This window comes from Eptesicus fuscus, chromosome 7 (assembly GCF_027574615.1).
Source record: "Eptesicus fuscus isolate TK198812 chromosome 7, DD_ASM_mEF_20220401, whole genome shotgun sequence".
NCBI lineage: Eukaryota > Metazoa > Chordata > Mammalia > Chiroptera > Vespertilionidae > Eptesicus > Eptesicus fuscus.
The window spans coordinates 7,328,633-7,354,516 of NC_072479.1; the positions used below are offsets into that span (position 1 = coordinate 7,328,633).

At 46.5% G+C, this 25,884-nt stretch overlaps 1 pseudogene; it reads left to right on the forward strand.

Annotated features, from left to right (window-relative positions):
- Positions 1 to 12,826: 12,826 nt before the first annotated feature.
- Positions 12,827 to 13,346, forward strand: LOC103302390 (jun dimerization protein 2-like; annotated as a pseudogene).
- Positions 13,347 to 25,884: the final 12,538 nt, after the last annotated feature.

Below are 25,884 nucleotides of genomic sequence, written 5' to 3' on the forward strand. Positions count from 1 at the left end.
GAGAGGCCAAGCGTCCCTGGGTCCGGGTGAGACCATGCGTCCCTGGATCCGGATGAGGCCTAGTGCACCTAGGCCCGGGTGAGCCCAAGTGGCCCTGGGTCTGGGAGAGGCCAAGCGTCCCTGGGTCCGGGTGAGACCATGTGTCCCTGGATCCGGGTGAGGCCTCGTGCACCTAGGCCCGGGTGAGCCCAAGTGGCCCTGGGTCTGGGAGAGGCCAAGCGTCCCTGGGTCCGGGTGAGACCATGTGTCCCTGGATCCGGGTGAGGCCTTGTGCACCTAGGCCCGGGTGAGCCCAAGTGGCCCTGGGTCTGGGAGAGGCCAAGCGTCCCTGGGTCCGGGTGAGACCATGTGTCCCTGGATCCGGGTGAGGCCTCGTGCACCTAGGCCCGGGTGAGCCCACGTGGCCCTGGGTCTGGGAGAGGCCAAGCATCCCCGGGTCCGGGTGAGTCCATGTGTCCCAGGATCCGGGTGAGGCCTCGTGCACCTAGGCCCGGGTGAGCCCAAGTGGCCCTGGGTCTGGGAGAGGCCAAGCGTCCCTGGGTCCGGGTGAGACCATGCGTCCCTGGATCCGGATGAGGCCTCGTGCACCTAGGCCCGGGTGAGCCCAAGAGGCCCTGGGTCTGGGAGAGGCCAAGCGTCCCTGGGTCCGGGTGAGACCATGTGTCCCTGGATCCGGATGAGGCCTCGTGCACCTAGGCCCGGGTGAGCCCAAGTGGCCCTGGGTCTGGGAGAGGCCAAGCGTCCCTGGGTCCGGGTGAGACCATGTGTCCCTGGATCCGGGTGAGGCCTCGTGCACCTAGGCCCGGGTGAGCCCAAGTGGCCCTGGGTAGGGGAGAGGCCAAGCGTCCCTGGGTCCGGGTGAGACCATGTGTCCCAGGATCTGGGTGAGGCCTCGTGCACCTAGGCCCGGGTGAGCCCAAGTGGCCCTGTGTCGGGGAGTGGCCAAGCGTCCCTGGGTCCGGGTGAGACCATGTGTCCCTGGATCCGGGTGAGGCCTCGTGCACCTAGGCCCGGGTGAGCCCAAGTGGCCCTGGGTCTGGGAGAGGCCAAGCGTCCCTGGGTCCGGGTGAGACCATGTGTCCCTGGATCCGGGTGAGGCCTTGTGCACCTAGGCCCGGGTGAGCCCAAGTGGCCCTGGGTCTGGGAGAGGCCAAGCGTCCCTGGGTCTGGGTGAGACCATGTGTCCCTGGATCCGGGTGAGGCCTCGTGCACCTAGGCCCGGGTGAGCCCAAGTGGCCCTGGGTCTGGGAGAGGCCAAGCATCCCTGGGTCCGGGTGAGACCATGTGTCCCAGGATCCGGGTGAGGCCTCGTGCACCTAGGCCCGGGTGAGCCCAAGTGGCCCTGGGTCTGGGAGAGGCCAAGCCTCCCTGGGTCCGGGAGAGACCATGTGTCCCTGGATCCAGGTGAGGCCTTGTGCAACTAAGCCCGGGTGAGGCCACGTGCCCCTGGGTCTGGGAGAGGCCAAGTGTCCTTGGGTACGGGTGAAGCCAGATCCTGGGTCCGGGTGAGGCCGTGCGCCCCTGGATCCATCCGGGTGAGGCTGGGTCCCAGGCCCGGGTGAGACCACGCGCCCCTTGGGTATGGGTGAGGCCACGTGCCCCTTAGTCCAGGTGACGCCGTGCCCCTGGGATCGGCCGAGACCAAACCAGAGGGAGTCAGACCTCCATTACCACCATTTGTCCACCATCCAGAGCTGAGGGGTCAGTGCTGACATGTACACATAAGGAACTACTGGACATCGAAATTGGGTCTCAAAAGAACTGTTGGTCCAGGGGGAAGCTCGCTACAGATTGATTCATTTGCCTGTCAGCATAAATATTATTGCTCGTCTCACATTCAGTTCTTATTAGTATATATCTAGTGACATTTAATCTCGTTCATCTAGAGGAAATGATGAACAACATAGACTGAGGAACAAGAACAGAACCAGAAGCAAGGAGGCATCGATCGGACTATCGGGCCTCAGAGGGAGGATACGGGAGGGTAGGGAGAGGGTGGGGGGGAGGGGGAGAGTTCAACCAAAGGACCTGTATGCATGCATATAAGCCTATCCAACGGTTAAGTTCAACAGGGGATTGGGGCATGCGTGGGGAGAGGGGTGGGATGGGAATGGGGGGATGAGGACAAATATGTGACACCTTAATCAATAAAGAAATTAAAAAAAATAATAATAATAAAGGTTGAATAGTCTAAACTTTTACAACCTAACAGTTGTTATAGAAGATTATATTTTCCACTTAAGTAATAAAAAAGACAGAAACTGATTTCTCCTATAATTAATTTATGTCTATAAATGCTGAGTGAATTATTTATTGAGCTAAAGCATTTTTAACTACACAGTCTGTCTCTCTCTGTATATAAATATCAATATTAGAGATGTTATGGCTGGTTTGGGCATCTCTAATCAAGGCAAAATATGAAGTTCCATTTCCTTCATATTAGAAGATATTTTACACTTATGACCAGGATTATGTCACTCTTATGCTTTAAAGAGGTCAGTAATCCTTCTTTGCTCTTAGTATGGAGTCAAAACTTCTTAACCTTTTGCACTCGGATGTCGAGTGTGACTCAACATGGTTAGCATCGGTAGCAGCTCTTTTTATACTCTTTGAATGTATCAATAATTTGAAATATAAAAAATCCAAATAAATAAGTTTGTATGAAAAGAAACTACAGTTTTTTATTCTACTGCTGTGCTTTGCAAAATCTGGGGTATTTAAAAATTTAAATCCCGAGTAGAATAAAGGAATTGAGAAAAAAGCAAGCGAGTGCAAAGGGTTAACCTGAATTAGGCAGCTCTACATATCCTGTCTAGGTTTAGGTTCATAAGGATGCTGCACTTTCTGTCCCTGCAGGTTATCACATACATTGTATTCTTGCCTCAAATAACTCTCCCTGCCCCTTCTGTACCTCACTTCTGAGTCTGGCTTTCTCTGGTTCAACCTTCACATATCACATTGGCTGTCCCTTCTCCATGCCTCATTCCTAAGCCCAGATAAAGTGACTTTCCCTCTGTACTTGATTATATCATATCCTCATTTACTTTCCTACATCATCCACTGGACAGTAAGAGCAGTAATAGCAGACATCATGATTATCTTAATAAATGAAATGATAATAGTAGTTGACATTATTAAGCACATATACAGTAACGATTACACTAAAGGCCTTATGTAACATATCACATATACTCTTTATAATGTTTGAATTCATGAGCAACAGAATCTGATGCTGTCTAAGTTAAATATGGAAAGAAAAACTTGGGAGGAGGGTGGAAAGGTGCAGAAAAATGAACAGAATCAAAGGAAAAGCTCAACACCAGGTTGTGGGATGCTTGGCAATCAGGGACATCCTGGGAATCTAGGACAGTTCCCACATGAAAAGATCCCAAAGCTTCCTGGAAGAGGGGAGGGGGATATTTCTATAAAGGAAACTTTTTACAGGTTTATTGAGGTATAATTGCAAATAAAATCTTAATATTTAAATTGCACAACATGGTTATTTAATATACTAGAGGCCCAGTGCATGAAATTCGTACACGGAGGGGAGGGGCGGGTGGGGGATGTCCCTCAGCCCAGCCTGCACAGTCTCAAATCTGGTACCCCTGGAGGGATGTCTGACTGCCCATTTAGGCCCGATCCCACCGGGATCTGGCCTAAACAGGCAGTCGGACAGCCCTCTCACAATCCAGGACTGCTGGCTCCCAACCACTCGCCTGCCTTCCTGCCTGATTGCCCCTAACCACTTCTGCCTGCCAGCCTGATCACCCCCTAACCTTTCCCCTGCCAGCCTGATCAACGCTTAACTGTTCCCCTGCCAGCCTGATTGATGCCTAATTGCTCCCCTTCCAGCCCAATTGCCCCTAATTGCCCTCCCATACCAGCCTGGTCACCCCTAACTGCGCCCCTGCTGGCCTGATTGCCCCTAACTGCCCTCCTCTGCTGGCCTGGTCTCCCCCCCACAACTGCCCTCCCTTGCAAGCCTGGTCCCCCACCCCCAACTGCCCTCCCCTGCAGGAATGGTTGACTCCAACTGCCCTCCCCTGCAGGCCTGGTCCCCACAACTGCCCTCCCCTGCAGGCCTGGTCATCCCCAACTGCCCTCCCCTGTAGGCCTGGTCCCCCCCCAACTGCCCTCCCCTGAAGGCCTGGTCATCCCCAACTGCTCTCCCCTGCAGGCCTGTCCCCCCCCCACCCCAACTGCCCTACCCTGCAGGCCTGGTCCCTCCCAACAGCCCTCCCCTGCTGGCCCGGTCACCCCCAACTGCCCTCCCCTGCAGGCCTGGTCCCCCCAACTGCCCTCCCCTGCAGGCCCGGTTACCCCCAACTGCTCTCCTCTGCCAGCCTGGTCACCCCTAACTGCCCTCCCTTGCAGGCCTGATCACTGCCAACTTCCCTCCCCTGCTGGCCATCTTGTGGCAGCCATCTTGTGTCCACATGGGAGTGGCCATCTTGTGTGTTGGAGTGGCAATCAATTTGCATATTACCCTTTTATTAGATAGGATATAAACATTGTGAAAGTTTTCCCATCACTGAGTAATTTAACATATCCATCACCTCACATATTTATTTTTTATTTTATTTTTTGTTTTTATTATAACAATTAAGTTGTATTCTCCTAGCAAATTTCAATTATACAATACAATCATATTAACTGTAGTCATTATGTTATACATTAGATTCTCAGACCTTATTCATCTTATAACTAAAGTTTGTATTCTTTTGAAAAGTTGGTAAGTAACCTCTCCCTATTTTCTTTATTCCACATACTCTGGCAACTAATATTCTATTCTCTGTTCATGTTAGTAAATCTGAGTTTTATTTTTTAGATCCAAATATAAATGTACCATACAGTATTTGTCTTTCTCTGTCAGGTTTATTTCACATAGCACACTCCCTTTGGAGTAATGCATGTTGTTGCAAATGGGACAATTTCCTTTTTAAAGGCTGAATAATATTCCATTGTATATAATTAAACCATATTTTGTTTAGTAAGTAATATTTTTTAATTTAAATTCTTTATTGTTTAAAGTATTATATAAGTCTCCTTTTTCCCCCATTGACTACTCCCCAGCCACCTCCATCCCTTCCCGCCCCCCAGCACATGCCCTCACCCTTCCTATCCCCCCGTCTTGTGCCCATTGGTTATGCTCGTATGCATGCATACAAGTCCTTTGGTTGATCTCTAACCCCCACAACCCCCACCTTCCCTCATAGGTTGGACAGCCTTAAACCATATTTTTTTGTCAATTGATTTGTCAATGGACACTAAGGTTGAATCTATACCTTTGCTATTGTGAATAGTACTGCAATGAACATGGGAGTACAGATATCTCTTTGAAAGAGTGATTTTATTTTATTTACTTTGGACATACTAGTATACCCTGAAGTGGGATTGCTGGATTATGTGATAGTTCTATTTTTAATTTCTTGAGGAAATTTGATATTGTTTTCCATAGTGGCTGTACTAGTTTACATTCCCACCAACAGTCTACAAGGTTCTCTTTTCTCCAAATCTTCACTAACAGTTATCTTATATCTTCATGATAATAGCCATTCTAACAGTTGTGAGATAAAATTTCAGTTGGGGTTTTCATGTACAGTTACCTGATGATTATTGATGTTGAGAATCTTCTCATGTACTTATCAGCCATTTGTATGTTATCTTTGATAAAATACTCTATTAAGGTCCTTTGCCCATTTTTATAATGTGTTATTTGGGGTGTTTTGTTGAGTGTATATTTTGAATATTAATTCCTTTTTGGATATCTGATTTTTAAAAAATCTTTATTGTTAAAAGTATTACATATGTCCCCTTCTCCCCACCCCCCACATTGACCTCTCCAAGCCCACCCCTGTCCCTGACCCCAGGCCTTCACCACCTTATTGTCTGTGTCCATGGGTTATGCATATATGCACACAAGTTTATTGTTTGATCTCTTCCCACCCACCTATCCTCCCCTGCCTTTCCTCTGAGGTTTGACAGTCTCTTAGATGCTTCTATGTCTCTGGGTCTATTTTTGTTCATCAGTTTATGTTGTTCATTAGGTTCCACATATGAGTGAGATCATGTGATACTTATCTTTCTCTGACTGGCTTATTTCACTTAGCATAATGCTCTCCAGATACATCCAAGGCTGTTGCAAATGTTGTGTGTTATTTCCTTTTTACAGGAGCATAGTATTCCATTGTGTAGATGTACCACAGTTTTTTAATCTACTCATCTGCTGATGGGCACTTAGGCTATTTCCAAATCTTAGCTATTGTATATTCTGCTGCTGTGAACATAGGGGTGCATATATCCATTCTGATTGGTGTTTCTGATTTCTTAGGATATATTCCTAAAAGTATGCTCACTGGATCAATTGGGAGTTCCAATTTTAATTTTTTGAGGAAACTCCATTCTGTTTCCAGAGAGGCTGCACCAGTCTACATTCCCACCATCAGTGTACCAGAGTTCCCTTTTCTCCACATCCTTGCCAACATTTGTCCTTTGTTGATTTGTTGATGATAGCCATTCTAATAGGTGGGAGATGGTACCTCATTGTCATTTTGATTTACATCTCTTGGATGATTAGTGACTTTGAGCATTTTTTTCATATGCCTTTTGGCCTTCTGTATGTCCACTTTGGAGAAGTGTCTATTTAGGTCCTTTGCCCATTTTTAACTGGATTATTTGTACTTCCTTTTGTTAAGTTGTATGAGTTCCCTATAAATTTTGGAGATTAGCCCCTTATCAGATGTGTCATTGGCAAATATATTTTCCTATGCAGTGGGCTCTATTGTTATTTTGTTGATGGTTTCTTTTGTTGTGCAGAAGCTTTTTATTTTTATACTAGAGGCCCAGTGCACAAAATTTGTGCACAGGTAGGGTCCCTAAGGCCTGGCTGGTGATCAGGGCCAATGTTGGGGGTGACAAGTGGGGTAATCAGGTGGTCCCTGCTGGCATCTGCCTTGGCCAGCCAGGTGCTGCCCACTCACTGGCCCCGCCCCCCACTGCCACTGGTCATCTCCCTCTGTGGGGCGACTGGCAGGGCAATGGGGGGACCCCCGCTGGCACCTGCCTTGGCTCACCTGGGGCCTGTGGGCTGAGGGCAGCTCCTGCATTGAGCATCTGCCCCCTGGTGGTTAGTGCGCATCATAGCAACTGGTCAGTCTGCCATTCAGTTGATTTGCATATTAGATTTTTATTATATAGGATAGTCCCGTGGTCAGCAAACTGTGGCTCGTGAGCCACATGTGGCTCTTTGGCCCCTTGAGTGTGGCTCTTCCACAAAATACCATGGCCTGGGCAAGTCTATTTTGAAGAAGTGGCGTTAGAAGAAGTTTAAGTTTAAAAAATTTGGCTCTCAAAAGAAATTTCAATTGTTGTACTGTTGATATTTGGCTCTGTTGACTAATGAGTTTGCCAACCACTGCCCTAGGAGATGTATCAGTAAATATTTTGTTATGAGAGATGTCTGAGATTTTGCTGCCGATGGTTTCTTCTAAGATTTTTATGGTTACATCTTATACTTAAGTCTTTCATCCATCTTGAGTTTATTTTTGTGTATGGTGTAAGTTGGTGGTCTAGTTTCATTTTTTTGCAGGTACCTATCCAATTTCCCAACACTATTTATTGACTCTATTGTATGCTCTTGCCTCCTTTGTCAAATATTAATAGAGTATAATGGCTTGGGTCGATTTCTGGATTCTCTGTTCTGTTCCATTGGTCCATATGTCTGTTCTTGTGCCAGTACGAGGCTGCTTTGAGTACAGAGGCCTTGTAGTATAACTTGATATCTGGTATTGTGTTCCTTCCAACTTTGTTTTTGTTTCTCAAGATTACTGGGGCTATTGGGGGTATTTTTTTTTATTCCATATGAATTTTTGGAGAGTTTTTTCTAGGTCTGTGAAATATGCCACTGGTATTTTAAAAGGGATTGCATTGAATCTATAGATTTCTTTAGGTACTATGGACATTTTAATGATGTTGATTCTACCAATCCATGAACACGGTATATTCTTGAACTTGTGTATATCTTCCTCTATCTCTTTTTTCAACATCCTGTAGCTTTCCACGTAAAGTCTTTTACCTCTTTGTTTAAGTTTATTCCTTATTTTTTTGTTGTTGTAATGGTAAATGGGATTGTTTGTTTAGTTTCTCTTTCTGAGAGTTCATTATTAGTGTATAAAAATGTCATAGATTTCTGGGAGTTACTTTTTTATCCTGCTATATTGCCAAATTCATTCATTAAACTAAGTACTTTTTTAGTGTAGTCTTCAGGGTTTTCTATGTACAATATCATGTCATCTATGAATAATGACAGTTTTACTTCATCCTTTCCAATTTGGATGCCTTTTATTTGTTCTTGTCTGATCTCTATGGCTAGCAACTTCCAGTACTATGTCAAACAAGAGTAATGAAAGTGGACATTCCTGTCTTGTCCTTGTTCTTAGGGGAAATAGATTTAGTTTTTGCCCATTGAGTATAATGTTGGCTGTAGATTTGTCATATAAGACCTTTATTCTGTTGAGGTATGATCCCTCTATTCCCACTTTGATGAGAGTTTTTATCAAAAAAGGGTGTTGGATTTTGTTGATGCCTTTTCTGCATCAATTGATATCATCATGTGATTTTTGTCTTGCAGTCTGTTAATGTGCTCTATCACATTTATTGATTTGTTGATATTGTACCAACCCCATAGCCCCCAAATAATTCCCAATTGTTCATGGTATATGATAATTTAATATATTGCTGTATCTGATTTGCTAAAATTTTCTTGAGGATTTTAGCATCTATGTTCATAAGGGATATTGGCCTGTATTTCTCTTTCTTTTAGTGTCTTTATCTGGTTTTTGGATTAGGGTAATGCTGGCCTTGTAGAAAGAGCTTGCAAGTGTTTCTTCCCCTTGGATTTTTTGGAATAGTTTGAGGATAGGTGTTAGTTCTTTTTTGAATGTTTGGTAAAACTCCCCTGTGGAGAAACCAAGATGACGGCATAGGTAAACTCCTAAACTGCTGCCTCGCACAACAATTTCAAAACTACAACTAAAAGACAAAATGGACATCATCCAGAACCATAGGAAGGCTGGCTGAGTGGAAATTCTACAACTAGAAGGAAAGAGAAAAGCATACTGAGACTCAGAGGAGATGCAGGAGGCAGAGGTACTGAGACGCCAGCGTGGAGAGGACTGGCAACTGAGTGCGCAGATGGCTTTCTCAAGCGGGAGGGAGACAAAAGCTCCTGACTGCACTGAACTCCAGTTCCGGGCGAGACTCTGGGGACCCAGACTCATATGGGGTGAAACTGGACTGTCAGGAAAGAGAAAAGTACACTGAGACTCAGAGGAACTGTGGAAGGCAGAGGTACTGAGGCGCACATGCGCAGAGCGGGGGGGGGGGGGGGGGGCCTGTGGGAGGCAGCTGATCCGTGATTCTTATCATTGATTTTTCTATCTCTCTCTCCCTCTCCCTTCCTCTCAGAAATCAATAAAAATTATTAAAAAAAAAAAAAAGAAAACACATGATCCTCACTTTGGGCTTTGTCATCTTACAATATCATTTGTGCAGTATTTTAACTTCCCTCAACTTTCCTTTACTTACCCTTAAAATGCAATCTATTTTGGGGGAAGATGATCAGGAAAGTGATTCAGGTGGGTAGAAGGTTTTTTTTGGAGGGGATGGGGTCATGAAAATATTTAAAAACATGGTGATGGTTGCACCACTCTGAATTTACTGTAAAAAACCAGTTCATTGTACACTTTGGGTGACATGTACAGTATATGAATTATATCTCAACAAAGCTGTTCTTTCATTTCTTTTTAAATAAATACCAGTATTATAATCAATTGCAGATGTTTCAGAGGCCCCCCAAGATTTGCTTATCACATCCCAAACCACAGCTGCAACTCCCAGTTGCCTCCAGTCCTGGTGGATCTGGATGGTGTAGTTTGTGAAGGAGAAGGTGGCAAGAAGCTTGTGGAATTTCTGCAACCCCATTCCCGTGGTCTCCTCATAGGGCACCAGGGCCATTTCCACTGTACCAGCTCTCTGCTTCCTTTAACCTGTTGGGCAAAAGAATCCTGCATGCTCTCTTAGGTGGCCCAAATGCTTTTTTTAAGGTCGTTTTATGGATTCAAAAGAATAAACAGAAATGTGGAAAGCTTTTGTTGAATTCCTTTTACATGGTTCTTCCAGTCTCATGGGAAGTGAGATGTGGCTCTGAATTCATCCCAAAAGGATGTCTTTAGGCAAAAGCACCCAGAATGGCACAACTCCTGCAGGATGCCCTACACACTTCCCTGTCAGGACTCAGGGGGTCCTGAGGGTGAGCGAGGGGGCGGTGCCAGCACAGGACCTGGGAGAAGGTAGCACTTTCTACACTGCCCAGGCCCACGTGGACTGCAGCTGCACCTGCCGAGGTGGGCAGGGTGTTTCTGCTGTTTTGTTTTGGTCTGGCCTCCACCCCATCAGCCACGGACCCACGCCTGCACTGAGACTGTGAAAGGCTCGATGGTCCTACTTTTTGGTGGAAGGTGGACACACTCCCACCTCCCGGAGACTGGCAGTTAGACACTGGCGGCTTCTGAGTCACTCACGGGGAGAGCATGGCCCTAGGTCCAGAACAGACTCAGGCATCTGTGGCTAGGAGGCCTCCCTGGGGTCCCCCAAACCTGGTGCCGCCTGCCCCTCTACAGCGCCCACAGGTGCACACTTCCTTTCCATGTGCCCAGGAGCTCTCGGAATCAGGGTGGAGATGGGAGGTGACAGAGGGGTCCACAGGGCCCTTGGGGACTCCCGGCCAAGCTGGATGACCACCCACCCTGGGATGCCGGGAGGTGCCTGGAGAAGGGCCAAGTGTGCGCCAGGCCACCCCTGGCTGCCTGAGCCTGGGTGTAGCTGCAGGCCCTGGGCCCTTGTTTCTTACGGGGTGCGATCTGGGGCCAGGCTGGCTGGGGGAGGGGCTATGGGAGGTTGAGGCATAGCAGGTCACACCCTGTCCAGTTTCTGTGCAGGCGTGGTGCCGGCCCGGGCCTGTGCCGCTGCCTCTGTGACTGCCTCTGTGGAAGGGCGGCACCTGGGACTTGAACCGCCTAACCCCCTCTCCCGCTGCTTCTGTAAAAGGGGCCTTGGTGCTGGACCTGCCCATGCCGAGGCCTCTGCAAAAGGGGCCGTGGTGCCGCCTTCCTCTGCTCCCACCGCCGCTGCAAGAGCCGCCTTCCTCCCGTGGCCGCTGGCCCTCGCCCTTGCAGCCACTGTGGCTTTGTCAGGAAGGACTTCTGGATGGTCTCCCAGAAGGTCTCCCAATCTAATTAGCATACTACTTGATAGATCCTCCCTTCCCCCAACTGGTGGGCAGAGTATGACCTGAGTGACTAACCATGTACCTTATATGGACTTATACATTGTACCACCAATGAACACCTGCCAAATACCCTAAGCCCTTGTTCCTATATGGACCATACATTAAGCCACCAATCAGAGTACACTAAGTCCCCATTCCTTCCCATTCTTCCCCTCAAAAGGTGTGTTCACCTCTGCATGGGTTGCTGTTCTTCCCTTGAGAGACAGCCCGGCAGGTCTCTCTCCTAATAAAGCCTGTAATCCTGGTTTTCGGCTCCCGATTGGTCTCTCACTACTCTTTTATTAGTATAGATTCCTTTATTTCTCCCTTCAGATCTGTTTATATGTGCTATAGACATATAATACATATATGTAAATTGTTCTACTTGATGGTGTCCCATAAGTCCCTTAAACTGTCTTTACTCTTTTTCCAAGCTGCTGTATTTGTTGTTCTTAGTGGCTCCCAATATTTGAGGATGTGCTAAGACCCATCAGTGTCCTAAAGAGGAGGATTACAATTAGCACTAGCATGCAAGTTGGTTAAAAGCTGGACCCTCAGGTAGCAGCTTGGAAAATATGCAATTAAACTTCCAGGTGTTCTAGCCTGTGTCCTCTGCACTGAGACTTGAGGGGATTGCCATAATGAGAGCTCATGCATTCCTTAAGACCTGTTTCTTTGTTTACAATAGATTTCTGAACACCAGCCCCATCGGCTATCACATCTAGGTGTTTGGGGAGCCCATTCCTCAAATGGTAGCCTTAAAATTTGGGGCATTAGACCTTTTTCTCCTCAGGTAGATGCTAGTAGTTGTGGTTTCTTCCCAATTATATGACACTGTGCCAAGTGTGGGGTTTATAGCAGAGTGAATCTCAGCTTTTCCTACACATCTTGTAGTTTTTTTCTCATTTACCCAATGAGAAAGGTATAGGAATCACTCAACACGTTTCTGAATTTCTCTCACAGGGGATTGCTCCATATTAGCTGTACATTCATTGTTTCTGTGGGAGAATGGAAATTCTCTATGTCACCATACTGGCCTAAAGTTCACAAAGGAAATTTGATAAAAAAGGAAGAAAGGCTAGGCAAAATTATCTATCTATACTAATAAAAGTGTAATATGCTAATTAGACCAGATAGATCGGACATCTTCCTGACGTCATTCCAGATGTACAACCGGACTAAGCTGCGGTGGCGGGGGCGAGGCAGAGGCAGTTAGGGGCGATCAGGCAGGCAGGCAAGCAGTTAGGAGCGATAAGGTAGGCAGGCAAGTGGTTAGGGGCGATGAGACAGGCTGGCAGAGCCCCGCAATCAATTGCTCCAAGAGGGAGACCCAGGCCTCCCGCCACAGCCTGCAAGAGGGATGCTCGGTTGCTGCGATGGGAAGTGCTGGCAGCGGTGGATGCTGAAGGGTGAGGCTGGTGCCATAGTGGCATCTGAGCTGGCATGGTGCCTGCAGCCTGGCTCAGGCCCTGGGGTTGCAGCTTCCGCCCGTGGCTTCTGCAGGGCTGGACTGCCACTCCTCCTGCTATGATGCCTGGGCATATCCCGGACCCTTCCATGGCTGCGGGCTCTCTGCCAGGTCTCGGCCCCCTGACCAGACTCCCCGGCTCGGCCCTGACTGCAGAGGAGCTGAAATACGCTGACATCCCATCCACAATATTGGGGCCATGATCACCCCTTTGCACTTCCTGGAGGTGAAACTGGGCAAGAGGCCTCAACCTGTGAAAAGTGAGCTAGACAAGGAAGGGGAATGGAGGAAAAGGCTCTAGGAAAAGAACAAAGTGGTGGCAGCCCAATGCCAGAACAAGAAGATGGAACGGACGGAGTTTCTGCAGCAGGAATCTGAGTGGCTGGAGCTCATGAATGCGGAGCTGAAAACCCAGATGGAGGAGCTGAAACAGAAGCGTCAGCAGCTCATCCTGATGCTCAACCAGCATTGCCCCACCTGCATCATCAGGACCGACAGCATTAAGACCCTGACTCAGAAGGCAACCCACTGCTGGAGCAGCTGGAGAAGAAGGGACCATGGGCTGGGAGGAGGAAGAAGAGGGGGAGGAGATGAGCAGAGGGAGGAGAAGGAGGGTCCCAGAGGGCTCTTACTTGCTGCATGAAAAACTCTTCAATGAGGCTCAGCACAGTCAGCATCAGCCAGGCTTTTTTGTGAAACTCAGATAAGCCACACCAGGGTAAGAAACTCAGGCTGATGAAACCCAGGACCAAGTGCTTAGACCAAAGTAGTCCTGAGTGGGACCTGTTCTGCCTGGGGCCAGGCTTGCAGGAGGCAGGACAGAGGCTCTGGGCCAGAGAGGTACCCAACTAGGTAGCTGTGGGTACTTCTCCAGCCTCTCGCCAGGGTACCCACCCAAAGGACTTCTGAGCAGCCAGGAAAAGCCATTAGTTGCAACCAAAATTAGGCTGAGTATGGAATTCAGAGTGAAACTGCAATCTGCCTGCCCCAGCCCTGACCCTGACCCTGACCCTGACCCTGATCCTGATGCAAGGCTGGAGAAGGGCACAGTGCCAGGCCCTGATGTACCCACTCAGCATGGTTCAGCTCAGTCCTGCGCAGAGTGTTAGCTGGGGCACACCCTCGCTGGCCCTGCTAAAGTTGCTGTGGGCACGAGGCACTGGTGCCCTTCCAAAACACATACTCACTGAATGTTTACAGATTTGCTGTCGTGGCAAGGCTTTCAACTGAACATATTTTTTTATACTTTCTTTTTTTATTTTCCTATTTAATAAAAGAGTAATATGCAAAGTGACCATCACTCCAATACTCAAAGATGGCCACCCCCATATGGACACAAGATGGCTGCCACAAGATGGCCGGCAGGAGAGTGCAGTTGTGGGTTATCAGGCCTGCAGGGGAGGGCAGTTACGGGTGACCAGGCTGGCAGAGGAGGGCAGTTGGGGGCGACCAGGCCTTTAGGGGAGAACAGTTGGGGGGGACCAGGCCAGCAGGGGAGGGCAGTTAGGGGCGACTGGGCCAGCAGGGGAGGGCAGTTGGGGGGGACCAGGCCTGCAGGTGAGGGCAGTTGGGAATGACCAGGCCTGCAGGTGAGGGCAGTTAGAGGTTACCGGGCCAGCAGGGGAGGGCAGTTGGGAGCAACCAGGCCTGCAGGAAAGTACAGTTAGGGGTGACCAGGCTGGCAGGGGAGGGCAGTTAGGGGCAATCGGGCCAGCAGAAGAGCAGTTAGGCATTGATCAGGCTGGCAGGGGAGTGGTTAGGGGGTGATCAGGCTGGCAGGCAGAAGTGGTTAGGGGAAATCAGGCAGGCAGGCAGGCAAGCAATTGGGATCCAGCAGTCCTGGATTGTGAGAGGGATGTCTGACTGCCCGTTTAGGCCCGATCCCACGGGCCTAAATGGGTAGTTGGACATCCCTTAAGGGGTCCCAGATTGGAGAGGATGCAGGCTGGGCTGAGGGACACCCCCCCCTCCTGTGCACGAATTTCGTGCACCTGGCCTCTAGTTTACAAATAAAAGATTTTATACAAGCAATATATAAATGGATTTCTATAATCACTCAATGTGATACAGTATAAATATGCTATGGTTTGTTTGTTACGAACAGATATTCAGCAGTTATGGCTGTTGCATATAACTTCTAAGTACTGTAGTCTCTGGGTGTTTGGGGTGGCAGGGGCGGGGATGCAGTGCATTTTGATCCTGGTAAACCCTTCATAGTACTCAGTTCTGTATCACTCAGTAAACATTACTCTTACTTAAAAAAAAATAAATAAATAAAAAAGAGCCCTAACTGGTTTGGCTCTGGATAGAGTGTTGGCCAGCAGACTGAAGGGTCCCAGGTTCAATTCTGGTCAAGGGCATCTACCTTGGTTGCAGGCACATCCCCAGTAGGGAGTGTGCAGGAGGCAGCTGATCGATGTTTCTCTCTCATCGATGTTTCTAACTCTCTATCCTTCTCCCTTCCTCTCTGAAAAAATCAATAAAATATATTAAATAAAAAAAGAAAAGAAAAGAAAGAGGGAGACCCAGGCTACCTGGCCCATGGCATTGCAGCAGGTGGGTGGGGCCTCCCTCTGCAGGGTGATCGATCTGGGAGCCCCGCCATTGATTGCCCCACAGAGGGAAGCTCAGGCCACCAGCCAGCAATGCTGGGGCAGGTGTGCGGAACTGGCCAGCAATTGACCTGCAGAGGGAGGCCCAGGCCAGCCATGCGATCGCATCCCATGCCTGTCACCTGCAGAGGGAGGCAACTGGTGATAGGGGAAGGGGGGGCAGCATTGCACAGATGGCAAGCAGTGGCAGTGGCAGGGGTGGGGCCAGCTGCCAGCAGCCGAGGGAAGGAAAGTCCTGATAGGCCCTGATCTTAGGCCAAGCCTAGGGACCCTACCTGAGAGTCCCAGATTGCAAGAGGGTGCAGGCCGGGCTGAAGGACCCTCCTGAGTGCATGAATTTTCATTCAGAGGGCCTCTAGTATATATATATATATATATATATATATATATATATATATATATATATATATATATAATCTAATAATAGACAAATATGCAAATTGACCGCACCTTCGCTACACCTAAGCCACGCCCACCAGCCAAGCCATGCCCACCAACCAATCAGGACGAGTATGCAAATTGCCCCAACAAAGATGGCGGCTAATTTGCATATCAAGACAGTGTCGAAAGAAGCCAAGAGCTGCAAAGGGGAGTAAAGCTTCGAAGAAGCAAGCAAGCCAGGGGGGCGAGGGGAGGAGAAGGGAGGAGCGAAGTCAGGGCCGTAGGCGAAGGGAAACGAAGGCGGGCTGGAGGAGAAGGCGGGGCCGGCGGCAAGGGCGGAGCGGAGGCGGGGCCGGGGCTGAAGGGAAACGTGGGCAGGCTGGAGGAAAAGGCGGGGCCGGTGACAAGGGCGGGGCGGAGGCGGGGCCCCGGGGGTGAAGGGAAACGCGGGCGGGCTGGAGGAGAAGGCGGGGCTGGTGACAAGGGCGGGGCGGGGGCGGGGCCGGGGCCGAAGGGAAACGCGGGCGGGCTGGAGGAGAAGGCGAGGCGGGTGGCAAGGGCGGGGCGGAGGCGGGGTAGAGTGCAGCAGGAAATCCCATTGCAGGAATTTTCCTGCAACGGGAAAGCTAGTATATATATCTTTGCCTAATATGCAAAGTGTCCCCTCGGGATTTTGACCGACTGGGAGTTTGATCACTCACTATGATGTGTGCTGACCATGGGGTGGCATGGAATGAAGGAAGGCCCCAGTCAGCATCCAGCAGCTAGGGAAGGGAGACCCTGGGTGGCAGCCAGAAGCTGATAGGGTCCCTACCTGTGCACAAATTTTGTGCACTGGGCCTCTAGTATTAATATAAAAACCCCATGAAGTATTCTTATTTGCTGATGACAAAACTGATGCTTTGAAAGATTAAAAAACTTCATTTAGGTGATAACTGGCAGAGCCAGGCCTTCAACAAGTCTATCTGATTACAAAATTCATGCTTGTAACCAATATGATATAATGACCTCTTACTCATCCTTACACCCCCAGGGTCTGGTACAGTATTAGCATAAAGTAAGCATTCTATAAATATCCCCTGGGTGATTGAATGCAAGAAGAACAAATAAATGGATAAAGAGAATGGCAAGTGGTCAAAAGTGGTTGAAGCTATGTGGAGATTTATGTGGGTGGAAGTGTAGGACGGCCCAATTTTTTCTCCCAGTCTTATTTTGCCTCTGTAGTCCTTTCTCTCTGCTTCTCCATCATAGTCCACAAACCTTGCCTCAACACATTTTTTACTTAATCTCTGGCCAATAATGCAACTTTCTTAGCCACTTGCTCACTTAACCCCTTCATGACTGAAACCTTCCTAAATATTAGTTTCTCTTCTAGATCCTCCTCTGTGAAACCAAAAAAGCATTAATTATATTGATATCATTGACATGTGCAACTTGCTCATTGCTTTGTGTCTAATACATATAAAGCAATAAATGTCTTTAATCAGATTAGAATCAGCTATACAATGACAAATAAAGGATACTCTGTCAGTCACAAACAGTGAAAAATAAATTAAAGGTGTTTTATGAATAATTACTTTTTGATTAATTGTCTAGGTATTAGTTAACAAATCAATAGTCTATATCTAGAAATAGTGAACCTGCACTCCCTGGTTGTACATCAATTGAATCATGATATAAAGGTTGTATCCATATTGTTCTTGTATCCATATTGTCTGCTATACAGAAAGCAGGATAGAAGGGTCAGAAGTCATGCAAAGTGTTGAGACTTTATCCTATATAATAAAAGGGTAATATGCAAATAGACTGAATGGCAGAACAACCAAACTACTAATCAAAGCGTAATATGCTAATGATATGCGACGGCTGCTCAACCACTCGCTATGACATGCACGGACCACCAGGAGGGCAGATGCTCCAACCAGTAGGTTAGCTTGCTGCTGGAATCCGGCAAATCAGGACTGAGCGCATGGGCTGGACACACCCTGGAGCCCTCCTATGGTCCCTCCCTGGCCTGATCATGCATCAGTGGAGTTCTTCAGCCTGGCCTGCACCCTCTTGCATCCAGGACCCCTTGGGGGATGTCAGAGAGCCGGTTTTAGCCCGATCCCACAGGCCACTCCCCTTGGGAGGGTTCCAGACACAGGGCTCATGGCTGGTGGCGCTGCTGCAGCAGCACAAGCCTCTCCCGATTGGGACTGATTGGGCGCAAGCCTGAGGCAGGCACAGTGAGACTGTGATGAGTGGGAGTGGCAGGTAGGAGCTGCAGGTGGTGTTGGACTGAGGGTTTCAGTCCGATCCCTGCAGGCCACCCAGAGGGACCCCACCTGTGCACTAATTTGTGCACTGGGCCTCTAGTATACATATAAAACTTATCATATATATAAAACAACTAGACAAATCACAATAAGCCACTGCTTCCTGAGTGTCCTGCATAATTTATTAAAAACAAGGACCACTCTGACATGGTCATTTATTCCATCCTACTGTACAAACCATAAGATGACTTTACAATTAATCTCTCTGATTTGGTTTATCTTGAGCAGAGTCCAAAATCCTATTTCTTTTCAGTATTTTTCTTAGTTTCTTTCAAGGGATTATTAGCTTATTTGGTGTAAATAAGGCAAAGACCTTTTGCTCCTCAGGGAGATGCTAGGATATTTTTTGTGTCATATTTTTTCTCTGGAGGATTTTTAGATTCTCTTAGGAATACTATACAGATTTTTACCTTCTTCATCCAAATGTGTTACATGATGTTTTCAGTAAGTACTTAGAGGAAGAGGCACCAAAGATTAACAGTAAGACAATAAATGCAGAGCAAAAATCAGGTGTGTTAACCTTTTGCACTTGGATGTTGAGATTAAAATTACTCTTTGAGTGTATCAATAATTTGAAATATTAAAAAAATCCAAATAAATAAGTTTGTATGAAAAGAAACTCCAGTTTTTTATTCTACTGCCACGCTTTGTAAAATCTGGGGTATTTAAAAATTTAAATCCCGAGTAGAATAAAGAAATCGAGAAAAAAGCAAGCAAGTGAAAAGGGTTAAATTTTCTTTCTTGAAGGCATATATCCTGGAATTGACAAAATGAAATAGAAGTTTACTGGAAGGAGTTAGGGACTACAGCAAAAAATACACACACACACACACACACACACACACACACACACACACACACACACACACACAGAAATATAAGGTTACCCTTATTAACCAAAATCAACATAGCTCTCCAATAATCTTTTCTCCATTATAATGTTTTTACAGGACAGTGAGTGGGCATATATTACTAAGCATCTGTCTCAAGATCTTCACTTATTTTCTTTCTTTACCTAGTCAGTGGTGATAGGCAGTTTTTCAGAAGTTATAAGATTAGAATTCCCTAGAAAGGCAGGATGAGTGTCTTAGTCCATTTCGGCTGCTATAACAAAAATATCATAGATTCGGTGGCTTATGAACAACAGATATCTATTCCTCACTGTTCTGAAGGCTGGAAAGTCCAAGATCAAGGTGCCAGCAGATTTAGTGTCTGTTGAGGTCAGGTGACAGCCCGCTTCCTAGTTCATAGATGCCATATTTTCTCAGTATCCTCGCATGGCAGAAGGGCAAGGGAGCTCTTTGAGGCTTCTTTCATAGGGAGACTAACCCGTTAACAAGGGCTACAACCTCATGGCCTAATCATACCTCAAAGTCCCCACAGCAAATACCATCTCATTGGGGATTTGTTTTTAATATATGAATTTAGGGGGACACAAACATTTAGTCCATAGAAGTGAGTACTTTCCAGACCTGAGAGATGTTCTAGCATAGTTTCAGCTGAAATCACTGATATGAAGAAATATATTGACATTGTATTAGGCAAAATGCAACTCAAGGAAATCTGCCCATAACTATTAAACATCAAACTCCTCTGAAGTCTCAAAAGCATCTTTGTACATATGGAAACCTTCAAAACACAGGCCATTCTCTTTTTGAAAGATCCTAGAGGTAAAACTTTCAAGGCTTCTGGATCCTGTGGGTTTAACTGTCAATTTGTATGTTTCTGTTCAACTATCTTTCATATCCTTAAAGTAAAGACCCCTGCTGCTACATGTTATGAAAAGCTGCAATTTCAATTGTGCTCAGTATTATATTATTGAAACCATAAGACACATGCAGGGAAGGTACAAATGCCTTTGAGTTCCCTTTTCTGAGTAGAAGGTAAAGAAGAAAAAGACAGAAATATAGCCTTATTAGGCACCTTGAGGATGCCAAAAAGAAATGGGAGTTGTCCACAAAAGCTGCTCGTAGTTTCTTTGTTATTAACTCCACACAGTAAAAAAAGAGAAAGCACAGAACATTGGGAGATTTCAATGGATCACATATTATGGGGTAAGAGGGACCAAGATGACAAGGAAAATTGAGGGCCTCAAGGCAAAGCATTAATGCTTCTTTTCATAGAACATTATAAAACCTCTATTACAAAGATCAGAGCCAAAGCAATCTTCTGAATTTTAAAAACTTTACATCAGTATGCCAATTGAATTTTTGAGGATTAAAATATGTAATGTTTCATGATATAGAATTATCAAATGAATACATCTTCATATAAACATATTGAGTCTAGAAAGACATTTTTTATAATTTGTGGTTAGTACCAAAAGATATACCCTAGAAATTTCAGATAATAAATCCAAGATATTTAAAACTGCAACACAGAGCTTTTCAGAGAGAAAATGAATGAATTTCTCAGAATCATTTTTGTATTCATTTTCATAATCATCTCTGACATGCAGAGAGTTCTCTGAGCAGATTTATAATATATGTCCTCAGGCTGAGAGGAGCTGTAGAGATTCCATTAACTAACATAGAAGGAAAGGAAAAGGCCCATTAAGTCAAATGAGATGATGTAGATGAAAGTGTCATCTACCCAGTACTGGATATAAAAGAACTAGAGATCAAAAAGTCTGGAGGATCCAACAAGATGAAAAGACAACCCACCTAGTGGGACAACATATTAGCCAATGATACATCTGCTAAGGAGTTAATATCCAAAATTTAACAAACTTATACATCTCAACTCAACACCAAACAATAACAACAACAAACAATCCAGTTAAACATGGGATAAAGACCTGAATAAACACTTCTCCAAAGAGCACATACAGATGACCAATAAACATATGAAAAGATGCTCAACGTCACTAATCATCAGAGAAATGCAAATTAAACCACAATGAGATGTCACCTCACACCTGTCAAAATGGCTATCATCAATAAATCGACAAACAACAAATGTTGGCTGGGATGTGGAAAAACCTGAACCATTGAGCACTGTTGGTGGGAATGCAAATTCATGCAGCTACTGAAGAAACTGTATGGAGTTACCTCAAAAAATAAAAAATGGAATTGCCTATGACCCAGCAATTCCACTTTTGGGAACATATTTGAAGAAATCCAAAACACTAATTTGAAAAAACATATGCACCCCTATGTTCATTGCAGTGTTATTTACAATAGCCAAGATTTAGAAGCAGGCAAGAGCCTCCACTAGGTGAGTGAATATAACACATTTGGCCCAGTGGGGCATGAGTAAATGTGATATATTTACACATTGGAATACTATTTGGCTATAGAAAAGAAATAAATCTTACCTTTAGCAACACAACAGCATGGATGAACTGGAGAGTATTATGCTAAGTGAAATTAGCCAGTCAGAGAAAGACAAATATCATATGATTTCACTTACAGGGTGGGGCAAAAGTAGGTTTACAGTTGTTCATATCCTATATAATTAAAGCTTAATATGCTAAGTGTCCAACCATTCGACCATTCAATCAGTTGCTATGACATGCACTGACCAACAGAGGGCAGAAGCTCTGACCAGTAGGTTAGCTTGCTGCTGGGGTCCAGCTAATTGGGACTGGGCAAGATGCGCCGGACACACCCTGGAGCCCTCCTATGGTCCCTCACTGGCCCCGATCGTGCACTGGTGGGGTCCCTCAGCCTGGCCTGCACCCTCTTGCAATCCAGAACCCCTCGGGAGATGTCGAAGAGCTGTTTTTGGCCTAATCCCTGCAAGCCAGGCCAAGGGACCCTACTGGTGCAGGAATCCATGCACCAGGCCTCTAGTAGAAAATAATACAATCATTAATAAATAATAATCTAAATATATAAAAGGTTAATATGCAAAGGGACCCCTCGGAGTTCGATTGCTTGCTATTACATGTGTTGACCACCAGGAGGTGGCACGGAACATGGTGGGCAACCAGCTGTGGCAGTGGGGCACTGAGGGAGTGAGAGAAGGAGGAGCCAGGGAGGCAGGGAGGCAGGGGAACCGTGCGATGGTGGCACACGGGTGGCAAGGGAAGGAGGAGGTGGGGAGGTGGGGAATCTGATCGTCCCTGATTGCTGGCCAGGCCTAGGACCCTACCAATGCACGAATTTCATGCATTTGGCCTCTATTACAAGAATAAACTCTGTGTTTTGCATACGCACAATTATAAGGCTACTTTTGCCCTACCATGTATACGTGGAATCTAATGAAGGAAATAAGCCAACAAACAAAATAAGAACAGACTCATAGAAACAGAGAACAGACTGACAGCTGTTAGAGTGGAGGGGGATCAGGGGACTGGGTAAAAAATGTGAATGGATTAAGCAAAAACAAAACAAAAAATCTTTTAGACATAGAAAACAATATGGTGATTACCAGAAAGAAGGAGGGGCTGTGGAGGAAGGTAAACAGTAAAGGGGGATAAAGTTGATGAAAGAAGACTTGACTTTGGGTGGTGAACACACAATACAATATACTGATGATGTATTATAGACTAGTGCACTTGAAAGCTATATAATTTTATTAACCAATGTCACCTCAATAAATTCAATAATTTTTTTTAAAGTCTGATAACCTGCAGCCAGGAAAGATGTGCACATAAATTGGGAAGATAACACATTTGGCCCAATGGGGCATCATTTTTAGCTTAGATTGAAAATGAAAATTGTTCTCCCCATCAGAATAAATAAAGAGAAAAGGCACTCCAGTTGAATTGACATGGGCAGAATGCAAAAGTGAGGAAGTGGTAGAAACAATCAAATAGAAGGATAGTCATGTGTAGCTCATCTATACCCAGTGGCAGGATCATTGCAACTTACAGTAAATGAACCTACTTTCATTAGGGATGGCATTTATAATAATCTAGTACTTCAGTTATTTGAAGTCAATAGAGTTGACTGAGCTGATGCAGAAGAGGAAAAATCTCTTTAACTTATAGAACATAGAAATGCTAAATATAACAACAACAACAAAAGTGTTTAATGCAGAGCTCAGCTCAAAACCAAAACATGAGCAGGAAACTCCAAGTCAGAATGTTAAGTGGAAGCTGAAGCCATGGAGCTAACACAAGCTAGTGCCATATGTGGGACTGGAGACCAAGTGGAAAGTGAGTTCTTGTCCCAGCATGCATGCCAAAGACAGGAGTCATAAGGGGCAACCCCAGTGGGAAAGTCTACGAAAGTTCGCCTTCCCCAGAGGTTTATGGGAGAAAATAACCACTCATGAGAAATCTGAAACCTACTGCCCTGTGCATAAATGTGAAGTGTGAATTTATGAAATTACATGGTGGAGAGACACAAAGTTAATAGCATAGAAGTGCTCTGGCATAGGTAGAGCCCACTGCACTCCAAACATGGAAACACAGAAAACCACTCTACAAGGACCAACTTGCAGCCAACACACAGGGAATCCCCACAGAAAACAATCCAATAAAGAGAATCTCACATACACACCCCAAAATACTAATCAGATTTTTAAAGTGGCCCGAAAAAAAAAGGAGAATAGACATTGCTGGAAGATATTCCCTCCCAAGAACTGAAGATAACAAAAACACATCAAATAATTAAAAATAAGTATGTCTAAACTATTTGAAGAAATAAAGAAAAATATAAGAATGAAAAAAGAGCAAACCTCTGAAAGAACCAAAAAGATCGTCTTTGGAACTCAAAAGCTCAGAGAAAAGAAAAACAGATTTACAAAAAGTGAAAAAATAGTAAATATGTACAGACCTAACTATATATATATAGGCTGCTTGGGGCGACCAGGCCGGCAGGGAGGTTAGTGAGGGATGACCAAATGACTGAACAGGAGGCAACCAGGCCGGCAGGGAGGTTAGTGAGGGACGACCAAATGACTGAACAGGAGGCAACCAGGCCGGCAGGGAGGTTAGTGAGGGACGACCAAATGACTGAACAGGAGGCTGCATGAGGCAACCAGGCCAGCAGGAGGGCAGTTGGGGGTGACCAGGCCGGCTGGGGGGAAGTAGGGGGCAACTAGGCTGGCAGGGGAGGCTGTTGGGGGCAACCAGGACAGCACAAGGGGCCGAAAGAGGTGACTAGGCCAGCGGAGAGGGCAGTTAGGGGCAACCAGGCTGGCGGGGGGGGGGGGGTTACAGTTGGGGGTGACCAGGCTGGCGGGGGCCAGTTGGGGGAAATCAGGCCAGCAGGCAGAAGTGGTTAGGGGTGATCAGGCTGGTGGGGATGCAGTTAGGATCGATCAGGCAGGTGAGCAGTTAGGAGCCAGCGGTCCCGGATTGTGAGAGGGATGTCCTGGGGATCAGGCCTAAACTGGCAGTCAGACATTCCCTGAGGGGTCCGGATTGCAGAGGGTGCAGGGGTGCAGGTTGGGCTGAGGAGACCCCCAGCCCCCCCCCCCCCCCCCCGTGCACAAATTTCATGCACCGGGCTTCTAGTATATATATATATATATATCTAAGTGACTGAACCACAGAATGACTGAACAACCAGTCGACAGTCAACTGGTCACTATGAAATGCACTGACCACCAGGGGGCAGATGCTCAACACAGGAGCTGCCTCCTGGTGGTCAATGTGCTCCCACAGCAGGAGCGCTGCTCAGCTTACCTACTCACTCCCTCAGTAGTCTTGCAGGTCCAATCTCCAGAGAATGGGCCAGGTACCGACAGACCAGTGCCAACAGTGCCCCTGGCCTCCTGGAAGTCAGCCTCCAGCACCGCAGCCACTTCCCCTCCCTAGATGCTCGGCAAGGAAGAAATGATATATAAGCGGCCACCAGGTGGCTCCCAACAACTGGCGCAAATGTCAGTGGGACAGATCTGGATCCCGGGCAGGCAAGGGTGTCCCACCACCCACCTGGAGGGCAGATCGCATCTCCCCCTCCCCCCCACCCTGCCCAATTCCCATCTGGTGGGTGCCAGATGCAGGGCTCACAGCTGGCGAGTGCCGCTGTGGCAGTGCAAGCCTCTCCCAATCAGGACTGATTGGGCGCAAGCCCGTGGCAGGCATAGTGGGACTGGGATGAGCAGGAGTGTTGGACTGCAGGCTTTGGCCTGATCCCTGCAGGCCACCCCGAGGGACTCTATCCATGCAAGAATTCATGCACGGGGCCTCTAGTAAAAATATAAGAATATCAACCAAAATGCAGCACCATGGATAAAAAGAAAGTGAAGTTTAGACACATGAGGATAAAATTTAAAAGCTCTATAGCATGGCCTGGCTGGTATGGCTCAGTTGGTTGAGCATCATCCCATGCACCAAGAGGTCACCTGTTTGATTCAAGGTCAGGGCTCATGCCCAGGTTGCAGGCTCATTCCCCAGTAGTGGGCAGGCAGGTGGCAGCCAATTGTTGTTTCTATCTCACTCTCTCTCTCTCCCCTTCCTCTTTCTCTAAAATCAATAAAAACATTAAAAAAAAAAAAAAAAAAGCCCTACAATATGTCTTTGAAGAGTGTTGGAGGAACAGAATGCAGAGGATGGGTGAAATACATGATGCAAATGCAGAAGTACCTATTGGCAAAATTCACTCCATGCTTTGAAATTAATTCCAAAGCCCACTGGCATGCATTTATCTTTGATTTATAAAGGGAAAGTCGATTTTTTGTTTTTCTTTAAAATATATGTGACTATTACTGGGGAAGTTAGAGTATGTGAACTATAGAAATTGAATTCTAGGCCATAGCAGTGCATTCCTTTTTCTGAAAGTCAAATGTCATTTGCCTCTGTGCTGATGAGCCTCCTTTGGGATCCTTTTAAGACATTTTGTACTTTCTTCCTCTCATATTCTTCAAATCAAATTTTCATCA